General features: G+C 49.5%; 1 protein-coding gene across 4 annotated transcripts in view; it reads left to right on the top strand.

Annotated features, from left to right (window-relative positions):
• Window positions 1–2771: 2771 nt before the first annotated feature.
• RGS3 (regulator of G protein signaling 3) overlaps window positions 2772–12970 on the top strand; it is a 181006-nt gene continuing 170807 nt past the window's right edge. Inside the window, exon 1 of one of the 4 annotated variants that reach the window (XM_025203071.1) lies at window positions 2772–2865. The gene's annotated coding sequence lies outside the window, so the exon portion shown is untranslated. Of the gene's footprint in view, window positions 2866–5335; window positions 5748–12371; window positions 12501–12970 lie in introns of those variants that run through there. The other 3 variants (XM_025203073.1, XM_006022634.2, XM_025203072.1) reach the window with 3 other exon arrangements.

The raw sequence follows: 12970 nt of genomic DNA, 5'->3' as shown, positions 1-12970 counted from the left end.
AGGAATTATCAGTATCAGGCTAAGGGACTTCAAGGCTTCATGCCAGTAAATAAAGCAGAAGCACCTGAGAAAGGGAGAGAGTCTCCAGCTGTTTCCTGGACAGCCTGTTCCTCGCCTGTTTACCCTCCTCTCCAGAGGGACTGAGAGGAAAGAGGCAGAATCTATACCTTCAGCTCTCCCTCTGCTTCAGGGGAAAAAAGGGAGGTTCTGCCATCAACTACCCCTTCCCCAGGTGGAAATCAGGGCTACAAAGCAGTCCTGCCAACACCTCCTTTCCCAGCTCCCCCAGCATAGGGGTACCTTGGAACAACTGCATATGCAGAGTAAGCATGTGTGCACACAAGGTAGGGAGCTGGATGGGCAGCTTGAAGAGACATTCCCCTTTCAAGACCTGAATTCTCTCTACATGTGCAGCTTTAACTGTCCAGACTGATTTCCCACATGTGCAGCTCTGGGGGTCTTGCACTGAGCACTTGCCTTTGGGCTAAGCTAAAACATCTCTTTAGAAAGAAAGTCTAGACCTGATGTAAAGATTGCAAATCCCTCCTTGGTGAGCTCCAACCTTAGCTACCTTCACTCAGGGAGTGTGAAAAGGTCACACTAGCTGCTAGCCTGAATGTGTTCATCTTCAGCTTCCTACCGGTGGGTTTCATCCTTCTGTCTCCTGCACTGAAGAGCCCTTTGCTGTTACAAACCTTACCCCATACAGGTCTTTATAGACTGGGAAGTCCCTTCTTATCCTTATGTTAGTTGACTAAGAAAAATCGAGTCTTTCGTCTCTTGCTGTCAGGTTTCCAGACTTTGGACCGTTCTCTTTTTTTCTGAACGTTTTCTAGTTTTTAAGGTCCCTTTTGACATATAGGCACTGGAACTGGCTGCAGTGCCAGTCATGGTCCCACTTGGTAACACACCTCCCTATTCTTGGTGATACCTTCCAACTCATGCATCCAAGGGTCAGGGTAACCCTCCAAGCTACAGAATGGCACTGAGAGCTGATTTTCTTTATAACGTCCACCCCTGTCTGGATGACTGCTCTCCAGGTTACAGTCCTTGCCCTCAAGTGCTGCCCTACTGTCTTTTAATATATGTTATTGTGATGTAACAGTGCAAAGAGGGAGGTATGGGCCTGAGGCAGCACCTTCCTTAGAGGAAGGTGGGCACAGATCTTGCTTCTAGCAGGTAAGGCCCCTGTGGGGGGAGAGATGTGAGGCCAGCAGCAGGGTCTGTTCCACAGGGAGCTGCTGGGTTGTGGTTAGGGAAGGGATGGGAGGAGCTGGGGAGACCAGGAGCCCCAAGTCTGAGTCCTGAGGTGGCCAACATCCTGTGACCTCCTCAGGGGGCATCTCCATCCTGCACTTCAAAGAGGGAATCTCCTGGCTCTGGTATCTTCCACTTGGCCCCAGCAATGAGGCTTCCCTCCCCTCTGAAGCCAGACTGCTCCTGTCCCCACGGCGCCTTTCCTGCACTTGAGGAAAAGGACTTTCATAGTAGGTAGGGTTGGAAGGGACCTGAGCAGATCATCAAGTCCGACCCCCTGCCATGGGCAGGAAAGAATGCTGGGGTCAAACGACCCTGGCTAGGTGTCTATCTAGCCTCCTTCTGAAGACCCCCAGAGTAGGAGTGAGCACCACTTCCCTTGGAAGTTGGTTCCAGATCCTAGCCGCCCTGACTGTGAAGTAGCGCCTCCTGATATCTAGCCTGAATCTACTCTCAGTCAACTTATGGCCGTTATTCCTTGTTACTCTCGGTAGTGCTCAGGGGAACAGGGACTCTCCCATAACCTGCTGGCCTCCCCTGGCAAGTTTATAGATGGCCACCAGATCCCCTCTATCTTCTTTTGTGGGAAGGAGGGAGGACAGGGAACAAGGGGAAGTGCGTGCACCAGCTGCATTCCTCTGCCGGAGACCAAGGTTCAAGTTCTTGCTTTCAACCTGGCAGAGCAAGGACTTGAACTTGGCTCTCTCTTAGCTTAAGTTGCTGCCCTAGCCACTGTGCTACTTCTTATCCAGGAGACTCTCTGGCCTCAGCATCTTCTGAAGAATCTGGGGTTTATACAGTAGCCAGCACTGCCATGTCTAAGTCTACTCCTGGTTCAGGGATCTATGTCTCCTCTCTTCACTCTCAGTGCTATGCTGTCCTCGTATGCATCCTCTTCCCTCCACCCTGGGGCCGGGCTCCTGTCTGCTCACCTCCGGGTACCAGGGCGTTGAGCATTAGACGCTAGGGTCTGGGACAGAAGTTTCAGAAAGGGGTTTGACCCAAATCAGTTAAGTCTGATACTACATTCGACCAGGTTGATCTTCAACCAGTTTCAGCCATTTTGAAACTGGTTTATGTGCACTGAGCTTCTGTTGTGTTACAGGTTTAAACCAGTTTCTGATCACTTAAACTGGTTTGTGTGTAATGTCTATCCCTAGCCCTAGCACCGGTGTCCCAGATAGACTCCACAGGAAGAGCCTTTTCTTGCAGACCTTGATTTGGCCTAGGTGCTTCAGCAATCTGCTAGGGGATGGGGATATAGGAGGGTATGTGTGGACTCCCTAGCACCACATACTGGGCAAGGATTTTTCACTCCCTGGCAACGCCTCACTAAAGCCTCTGCTCGGGTGGCAAACTTGTACGATCCACCCCCACACAGTGACAGGATTCAGCTGTTCCACCCTCAGACAGTGTCACCTCGTTGTCCCCTCCCCACTCCAAAGGGGCCACTGGGTGCCTTCAGCCGAAGGGATCCAGCAAACAGCAATCCTTTCTCAGTGGATTGGGAAAAGGGTCCTGTGCCTTTAAGACTGGGAGATCCCCCCTCCAGACAGGCTCAGGAAAGTTTGAATAGGCTCAGAGCTGCCTGGACTTTGCTGCTTGCAGGTGAGCCCTATGTTTTGCCAGTGAATTTAACTTTGCAGGTCCTGGTAGTTTCGGAGGGAAACAGTGGGTGGCTGTTGTATGGCCCAGTGTAGGCTTTGTCTGTGATCGTGCTGCCGGTTTTTGGTTTGTTTAAGGTGTTTGAGTTGTAAAACCCCAAATTCCCAGGGTAGAAGGAAGGAGCAGCAGCAGAGTTGTAGCAGCTGGGTGCTGAAGGTCCTATCCCTGGTGGGAAGTCCCAAGGCAGAACCAGCTGGGTTTGAAGTTAGAAGTGAATCTAACTTGTTGGAGAAGGGGAAACAGTATATTTGTGCATTTGGTTAAGGTGCAGGAGCAAATCATTGAGTATTTGCAAATGTAGCATAAGAGTCAGCTTAAATCCTGTCAGCAGCATGCAGGGGACGGCGACTTTGCAGATGGGATTGTATGGGGGAGAAGATGCAAGAATCAGTTGGGTGAATCCTGCTGGCATTCAGTCTGAGACTGGGAGCAGTGTGAATACTGCTGGGGATGTTCATGTTGCCTCCCAGATTTGGGGTCCTTACAATGGCTGATGAGCCATCCATTCTCTGGTCTGAGATGGGGCAGTGGTGCTGGGTCAATGCTCATTTCCTTAGGGAAAAGGATTGCTGTGGCTGCCTAATCAGAAATGTAGAAAGCTCCTTCTCCCTGTTGTGGGTGGATGTGCTTTGTGCTGCTGGCATGTTAGGGGGGACTCCAGCATCTCCCCCAGGTCATGCCCCAGCTCTAAGTGACATGCTGGATCAGAATCGTGCCTGGTACCAGCTTTGGTGTGCCCTACACTTCCCCAAGGGGGGCATTTCTCAGTAATGCTGCCCCTCCATTGCAGCTATTTTCTGTCAAGTCCGAGGGTCTGGTAGAGTCCCATCCAGTGCAGCTGATGAGAGGCAGTGCTTAGTATGTTGTTGGTCACCTCCTCTGCACCTTCACTGCACCCCAGGGGTGAAGGGGCTACACCAGGGCCTGCCCTAGCACATGGGACAGTGCTGATCCTGGCTGCATCAGTCTGAATGGCTTTTGGGGCCAGGCTCACCTGCCATCTCACAGCTGTAAACTGCCCAGGGCTGCTGGTACATGGTATCGTGGTGGTGATGGAGCAAGAACAATCCTTTGGTAGTCCCTTGCTGAGTTCAGGGGTGAATTTGGTCTGGGGGGTTGCTATTCAAATGCTACATGCCTTCACCTCTGTGTTTAAGGCTTTCTCCTGTGAGATGCAGCATATGTGACTGTAGAGTGGAAGCAAAGTCATGTGTTCCCTTTCTGGCCCTTGGTCAAGAGCCCAAGGACAACTGAGGTGCCTCCACCTCCACCTGCCTCCAGTTTAGTACAGAGGGATCGGTTGCTGGGATGAGAAGGGAGCAGGTCCTCTTGGGACTCTTCATCCTTTTTTGCCAAGAGTCAGTGAGAGGGCTAGTCCCATCAGTTGTGACTGAGGGGGCCTTTGTGATGTTGGAGTTGACTGACACCAATAGCAGCTGTTAATCCCCCATCCAGGGGGATGGCTCGAGGTGGCTAGATGACTGATGTGGGCTAGTTTTAGGTCACCAATTTAGAGCTCAGGCAGCCTGCTGCGCTAGCTAGTCCTCTCCTTTCAGTTTCTTCAAACCAGTGTGCTGGGAGAGCATTTATGCAGTAAATAATTCAGTTACAGTTGGCTATTAGCTCAATACTGCTGGGAAGGAAGCGTGAGGAGGAGTCCCTGCCTTCTGGGGTGATCTGCTCCTGTTCATACACTGGAGGAGACAGCGAGACGCCTATCTCAGCACTGGGAATGGTGTGTTATATTTTAACAGTCCTGAAAGAAGTGCTTACAGGAATAGCTCAGACTGTCTCTTGCTCCTCAACACTGATTTGGAAAACCAGGTTTTCCTGCTCAGGTGATCTGTAAATACAGAGGGATATTGTTTGTAGCCAAAGCAATCTAGGCTAGCCCCAACACACTTGTCTGGTTATTCAAGCCCATATATCCAAAGCAAGTATCTACATAGCACTGGGGGATTGGGGACTGTAGGAGGTGAACCATATCAAATCTTAAACCTAGAAGGAAATTCATTAACCCCAAGATTGATTGGCTGAAGTGTACTTTGCTGTAAAAGTTAATATAAACTGCAGAAGAATTTCAGTCCCTGGGGGATTAGATCACCACAATGGGAACACGAACCAACCTTGCTCTTGCTCCTGGGAACATGTCGGGGAGAGAGGACTTTGTTCATGCATCCCTCCCCCTCAGTAGTTGTTCCCCTTCCAGCAGAGGAACATGAGCAAGGACTGCTGACTGCCTCTGCCATCCTGCCTGGGTCAAAAGCTCATGGAAAGTAAATCAAGAAGTGATTGCAAAGTTTCAGTGCTGAATACTTTAATAATGTTTTCCTTTCCGTCTCCTGCATCCCCTTATGGAGGTCTGTGTTAACGAGTAACCCTCCTGGCTGGGGCCTGTGGAAGAGATGCCATGCTAGAGAGATCAAGGAGTGAAGTAATGAGTGCTCTGATTAGATGTCTCTACTTGGACTGGGCAGTCGGTACTAAAGTTCGGGTGGGTGAGAGCTGTGTGGGCTGCTCTCCTTAATACCTTTGCTAGGCTTCTCCTGTTTTCCTTCTGTCAGGAGAAACCAGGTTTTGGTGGAAGGGCATGGAATATTTCCAGGGAACAGATGCAAGGGCTAATAGCATGGAGCTTGTTTGTTGCTTTATTGCTTCTGCTTGGATTATAGGTTAATGATTACCCCTAGGTGCCCAGTTAGCTCTGTTTATTTAAAAATTAGCAGTATTCAGGACCTGGGGAGTGCTGAGGCTGTCTCCAGTCAAGTGGGCTTGGAAGATACTTGGGCCGTTGCAGTACTGGGCATGATACATCGCTGTTTCAGGTACTTTTGCCAGCATCTCATGCTGCTCAGCCTGATGGGCCCAATCCTGCCAGAGTGTCTGAAAAAGGCTGCTCATTCTGGGTACCTTAGCTTTTGGGTACTGAACAGGAGATCCCTTTGAACAGATTGTCCAGGCTGCTGTGCACTGAGTGGAGGGTGCTCAGGGTCTATGGGGTTTGATTTTGGTTTCCTAGGAGTTCCTCAGCAACTCATTCTTAAACTGTTATTTCTTTTTCTCTCTTTTTTTTTTGGCTGAGCTGAGGGCACAGCTAGGAAAAGCCCAATCTAGTTGTGACCCCCTTGTTCAAAAACTGCTGGGCAAGCTGTTTTAAAGAGACAGTGCCCTTTTGTGACTGTCTCATTGTTCCTTTCTTTCTCTCCTTAAAAAAAAATTTTGCAATAAAAAAAAATTGAGCGAGGAGGTTCTGCCTGAGAATGGGATGTTTCCAGGATACTGATGGTGGCATGTGAAGCAAATATTGTATTCTCTTTGGGTGTAAATTGCACTGACTGAGGGGAGCCACTGGCTCGCCAGAGGAGAAGAGCAATAACACAGGTTTGATGGGGTTGGTTGTAGCGGTGCCCTGGAAATGTTGCAGAGTCCGTTGGAGTGTGCGGTAGTTTGTCTCGCTAAGTGCTTTGCCTTTGCTCGATGCATTCCAGTGCCCAGAGGTTGTGGGAAGCGGGTCTCATGCAGAGTGACTACACAGCCCCTGCTTCCTTGACATAACTTCATGGCTCTGGATTGTGTTGGACAGTTTTATTTTTCTTGTATTGGAAAAAAATCAGTTTTGAGGGGACTGAAATTATTCATGAATTTGTTCCAGCCAGGAAATAAAAGGGAGGGGACTTGGGAAAGTCTAACTGTCTTTTCAATGCTGTATGTTGTCATTTTGGATTAGTGCTTTTGTTTAGGAGTCAAGATTATTCTTTTTAAGGGCTAAATAAGCCCCATGTGAAATAAAACATGTCATTTCAGGTCTGATGAAAGTCATTTTGGATCAATTGAGATATTTTGGGTGGAGCCAAATGGAACAGAAAATGCCACCATTTGCAGAGCTTTGCATCTCCCCCATTTCCAGAGCTGGTACAGCACATTGCTTTATGTTGTTTGCTTGTCCACCAGTGATAGCTGATGCTGAACCAGTGGGGTTTCTTGAGATGTGAAAAAGGACCGGTTCTGATGATGCCAGGTGTGAACGTAGCAGTGTTTCAGGCACAGGAGGCAGAGCATGTGGTGGGGTAGGGGGACCTCAGCTGTAGATCTGGCTCTTGATTCTGGATGTGATAGGAAGAGCAAAGAGAATGTGGTGTCTGGAAAGGTGTCTCATTCATATTTCTGGACACTAAAGTTCTTAGTTCACAGTACTAGTACTGTACAGAGGAAATGTCTATCCCTGGCCACAGACATTACGCTTTTACCAGTATAAGTGATCAGAAACCCATAGCAGAACAGAAATTTGACACACAAAACTGGTCTGTTCCTGTAACAGAAGGTACGTTTGGCTCACCTAGACTGGTTTAAAAATGGTAGAAACCAATCTAAGATTTGCCCCCCATGCCACCCCAAAGGGCGAATGTGTGTTCTGTTCATTACTGATCTATATATATACCGTGCCGCTTACAGAAAACCATGCAACTTTAGGTTGAGTCTGCCTCAGCCTTTTTGAATATCTGTGCCTAGAGTGTCTCATGGAAATCAGTGGCAGAACTCTTGTTAAATAATTGGGGGCAGGATTTCAACACCAGGCTTTGATGTCTCTGGTAAGAATCTCATGAGGTTGGAACTCAGCTTGGACCCCCCAGCTGATTTCATAAAGCTTGAGGAGCAGAGGTGCTGTCTGGTGCTTCCTAGTAAAATCCCAAAACGGAGAATGTGGATTTTTTGGGTAATTTTCTTGTAACCAAATATATATGACACAGTTTACCTCCTCCTCCTGTTGTTGTCTACCAGGTCGGAAGCAATGAATTGCTTTCCTTGGATGAGGGATGGGAAGGAGTAACATAGGCAATAACCATTCCTGAGATGGTATGAGTGAGCTGTCGAGACTTGTTTAGGAGCTGCATCTGGACACTAACTTTTAATGAGTTGGAAAGAAAGAAAAAAACATGTCAATGCAGTGCAACTGCAACCCAAGGCACAGGACTAGCATATGAACATACGTGTTACACGAACTCTGTTGTCAGGGCAGGGGAAAGGGAGATGAATCCTGGGTATTATTCGGTAAAGAGAGAGCCCAAGCATGTGGGTAGAGGTTTGTTTTTTCTGTTCCAGCCAATGAGCCCTACACCCTTGGTTTCACTTACCTAATAAATGCTGTCTTGTTTTGAAGGTCAGTCTGTGTTGTTGTACACACCTGGTTGCACTGATGATGACAGAGGTATGATCTATGGCAGTTTCAACTCATTATAGCCAATAGGTTGATCTGGTGGTCACTGAAGTAAGATTTTAATCATCTTTTAGGGTTGTTTTGCTTTCCAAAGAAGCAAGGTCGTTGACAGGTCCTAACCTAATTTGGATCAAAAGGGTAAGCTATATAGTAAGAAACAGGTGGTTGAAGGAAACAGTCTGAGAGTAGTGCAGGTGCTGGGCCCATCCATGCAACAAACAGAGGTCTAAGGGATGCCCACAGCAAGACTGCAGAGGTTGAGGCATGCCCTGCTCTGAAAATCTGTTGTTTATAACTTAGACAAACTTTAACTTTCTGGGCTAAAGCATTCTGCATTTGTGGACTGCCTTGGGCTGAAGGGTTTTGGAAGGTTTCCCCAAAGAGCTGGGGTTTAAACAGCTCTGAGGAGCAGGTCAGCATAGAGCAGGGTGTTTTGGTTATGTACAGCGCTCTTTTCCCCGCAGTTACATAAGCAGGTGTTGTGCTTCAAGTGTTTGCAAGAGGCTGTTGGGATTTGGGAAGGGCGTGTTCTGAGGTCTGAGAGGCGCCATGTGCTGCCCCCGAGACAGCCCACCCAGGCTGACTGAGCTACAAGTTGCAGAAGAAGAAGAAGGGCTGCTTCACAGTAACTGTGGCTCTGGACATGCCTTGTCCATGGGGATCCCACTCCAGGTGCACCCATCACAGTCCAGGATTTCACTGTGCTCAGCACTGAATGGAACAAGGAGATGGTGCTAATGAACTTACCACTTAAGTCCAAAAAGACAGCATATAGATATGAGCAAACAGGAGGGAGCACATGCCAACAAAGAGATGCAAACGGTTATGTGATGGGCAGCTCCTTCCTGTTGTATTTGCTGGACATGAGTGGGTGAGCTGGAGATGAAAGGTGCCGTGCTGGGAACAGGGGCCCAGTGCATGTGAAACAGAGTGGAGTTATTGAATTCCCTCCTTCACTGGTCTACAGTATTCCTCCTCACATCTTGGGCTTTTGGTGGCTGGTCCCAGGTTTCTGGTATTTTCCACATGCAGTTTGAGTGTGCAAAAGACCCTCAGGGTTTGCAGGGATCCTTCTACTCAGCAGAGCCAAGATGCGGACTTCACCTTTGCCAGTGCTGCAGCGCCATCTATGAAGCACATCCTGCCGCAGCACCCCAGTTCCCTGCTCTGACAGACCTGGCTGTGGAGGCCTGAGCCCTTTGATTCAAGCACACTTTTGTTGCTGGCTGTGGAAAATGTTAAATGCTGACCCTGCAGGCTGAGTGACCCAGGAGATCTCCTGATCCAATGCCCCTTATGTGATTTGTATAGCACCCTTCCCAACAAAGACTCAGGGTGCCTTATACTAAGAGAACAGAGTAACTTGTAGAACAGGAGATGGGCAAGAGAACAAAACAGCGAAAAGGGGAACTAGAATATCAGTATAGAGACCCACTAAGCAATAACTCAGCCTAGCTTTGTTTGCTAAAAGCCTGCCCAAATAGCAAGATCTTACAGTGCTTCTCAAAGTTGCTCAGGCTCGGGCATGCCTCAAGAGGGGGGGAGTGCCAGAGCTTGGGAGCCACAGCTGAGAATAACCAGCCATACGTTTTTGCCAAGTCGACTTGGTATACTCATGGTGCTTCCAGGAAGTTGCTCTTGACTGATCTTAAGTATCACAACGTGCTGCAAGGGAGAAGGCAGTAGGTACATAGGGGAAAGACCATTTAGGGCCTTATAGATTAAAACCAGCACGTTGAATTGCACCCAGAAAGCTATTGGGAGCCAGTGCGGATGCTGGAAGGTTGGAGTTGTGTGCTCCTGGCAACCAATCTGGGTCATCCTGCATCAACTGCAGCTTCCAGACCGTTTTCTAGGGCATGGATGACAGTGTCCAGATCTGAATCTGAAAGAAAGGGTCACAGCCTTCTCACCAGATGGAGTTGGTGAGAAGAGGCTCCTAGCTGCTGCTGCCACCTGAAGCTCCAGGAGCACCCCAAGGCTGCAAACCTGAGTGGTGGTAGACTGAACCCCATCAATGATAGGTGCCCCAGTCCCCCTCAAGTCCTGTGGTCTGCCCCCCACCATCACCTCTGTGTTGTCTGGATCTAGAAAGGACTGAGGCTGTGGGGCCAGGGTCAGAAAAAGAGGAGAGGTGGAGCTGGATGTCATTAGCATACTGATGGCACCTCACTCGAAATCTCCCCATCATCTCACCGAGTGGCCTCATACATATTGAATAGGATGGGTGACCAGACAGAGCCTTGAGGGACTGTGCAGGAATGATCCTGAGGGGATGACATGCACTCGCTCATCATCACCCTCTGAGATCTCCCTGCTTGTCCTGTGGAAGTTTCTTTCAGACTCAGCCTGCGTGCTGTTACTCTGGCTCAGGGGTGGGCAATTATTTTGGGCGGAGGGCCGCTTACTGAGTTTTGGCAAGCCATCAAGGGCCGCATGACCGGCAGCCAGGGGCAGATAAAAAATTTAGAAAATTTAGATTTAGGGGCCCCGCAGGCCAGATAGAATGGCCTGGCGGGCCGCATCTGGCCCGTGGGCCGCATTTTGCCCACCCCTGCTCTAGCTGCTGCACGTGGCCTGAAATCTCTTGCCTGAATTGTCCTTGGGTGGAGCTGCTAGCAGCAGGTTGTCACCCAAGCAAGTTTCTGGATTAACCTGCCTGTGGCCCGACTGCACGCAAGGCCAACCTGCTCTAAGCAAGTGGGCATTTTTGCAGTTGGAGCTGCTTGGCAGCTATGTAACAGTGAAGATGAGAGGTTTTACTTAAACTGATCGTGTTTCTTTAAAAGCAAGAAGAACCCAGGTGTCCTCCTGTGGTCTGTTTCTGCCCATGGAAACTAGTTAGCATTGATTGTTTACTTGCTGCATTTTAATTACTGCCTGCTCTCCAGAGGCGGCTGGCTTTCTAAATAAACAAGCAGCAATTAAAGAATAAATAATGCCTTTGTCAGGGTCTCCCTCCCCACTCCACCCAGAGCTCCTGTCTCTAAGCTGGAGACAGCAGGAGGACATCCAGATTAATTGCTGCGGCGCCCAAGACAGAGCAGGCCATGTTCATTTTTGGTGCGATGCCACGGACGCCAGAGCAGTTGCTCTGACCCCGGGGTGTGGCCAGTCGCTTCTCTCCTGCCAGCTCTTGCTTGTTCAGTGCCCGGTTTGGGCGGCTGGCTCTAGATTCTCAGGGTGATGTGGTTATTTGTCATGGGAGGGAGGGAGGGAGGGCAGCAGCTTAGCCTGGCTGGGGAATGGAGCAGAGTCGCTCTCCACCAGCAGGAAAGTGGCTCTCCAACAGTGCAGGGGTCCTGGGCCGTCTGCTTGGCTGAGTCTTGCCTCGCTGTTCCTGGGGCTGTCCATCTCCTGCTGTTTTGCACCAGCCTGGGGTTTTCTGCCCTTCCTGTGAGGGGATGGTATGCAGAGTGTCTCCCCGCCCCCAGCTCAGAGGATCGGGGCCTGTTTTAGTACTGGATGCTTCCTTTCTTAGCATCGACCACAGCACTGAATGCTCCTCAGAGCACTCGTGGGCTATAAATAACTGGCAGCAATTAAAATAACCGAAGGTCTTTGCTGGATGCTTTTCCATGCTCCTCCCCACAGGCCCCTGCAGCTTTCCAAGTTGAAGGCTGAGCACAGCGGGAGGGCATCCAGACCAAACAGAGCCCAGCTCTTTGTTCGGAGGCCTTGGGAGAATAATGTGTCAGTGTCTTTATTTGTCTCCTTTTCCCCGCTCCCACAGGGGCCGTGATTTAAAGCTGCAGCACAATAGCTGTCCGTTCGGACTCTATAAATGAGATGACCAGGGGGTGTCCTCCTTTCCCTTGGTTGGTCACTTGGCATCTCCTCTGCTCTTTTTTCTGAAATGCAAGCAAGCATTTCAAGCAGAAAACCCATTTCTAGGGTTAGCCTGTGTAAATGCAGCCAGGGTTCGGCTGAGAGAGAGCCCAACCCTGTTCTAGTGAAAGTAGCCAGTGGCCTGAGGGATGGGCTGCTGTAGTAGATGGCAGATGTCCCTTCCTGGCTGCTGCCATGGAGCGTTGCTCAGTTGCGGACCCCCTGGTCAGAGAGGGCAGTGGGATGGGGGTGGGTTTGGACCGGTTGGTAATCTTGGGTGCCAGCAGGTCCTGGCTGGGTTGTTGGCCACTTGCCTTTGAATATCTGTCCTGGCCCTGTCCCTCTCGGCATTACCCCCTCGGTTCTCTGGGATTTATTGAGCTATTAATTCTTTCTATTTCCAAAGTCCTCTATGAACAAGGCTGGCAATGCAGGTCCAGCCCTGTGAGCTAGCTGATATTTCTACATCCATTTGAGAGGTGGAGCTCTGGCAGCACAGCGCTAAGTGACCTGCCCACCATTCCCGAGATACTGGGTGAGTGCTGTTTGCAAACATGTCCTCAGATCACCCTCTAGTTTTACACCCCTCAGTATTTGCAACCACTTGGATCTGCTATGTCTAACTGGTAGAAGTAGAGAGAGGTAGTTAGCCATGTTAGTCTGAAGCCAGTCAGAAGGCAGGGTAGATATACACTTTTATAGAATAATTAAATAAGATATGTATAGAGCATAAGCTTTTGTGAACCTCATCAGATTGTGTGCAACTGATATGAGCCTGTCTTTGCTGGGGTGAATGGCAGGAGAGGCAGCTGTCTCAAGCGCCGTGCAGACATCCCTGAGCTGCCTTCAAGCTAACTGACTCCATGAAGAATAGCAGACCCTGCTGCGTTGTTTTCCAGAAACTGCTTGCCCCAAGGAGGGCTTCTTTTCCTAGGACTATGCCAATATGTGAGATGGGGACATCTGTGTTGTGACAGTACCTCTGAGAGCATGTGCAGATCTGTG

This window comes from Alligator sinensis, unplaced genomic scaffold (genome assembly GCF_000455745.1).
Source record: "Alligator sinensis unplaced genomic scaffold, ASM45574v1 scaffold235_1, whole genome shotgun sequence".
Lineage (NCBI taxonomy): Eukaryota > Metazoa > Chordata > Crocodylia > Alligatoridae > Alligator > Alligator sinensis.
The sequence above is the reverse complement of the archived record's forward strand: the minus strand, read 5'-3'. Positions and strand labels throughout refer to the sequence as shown.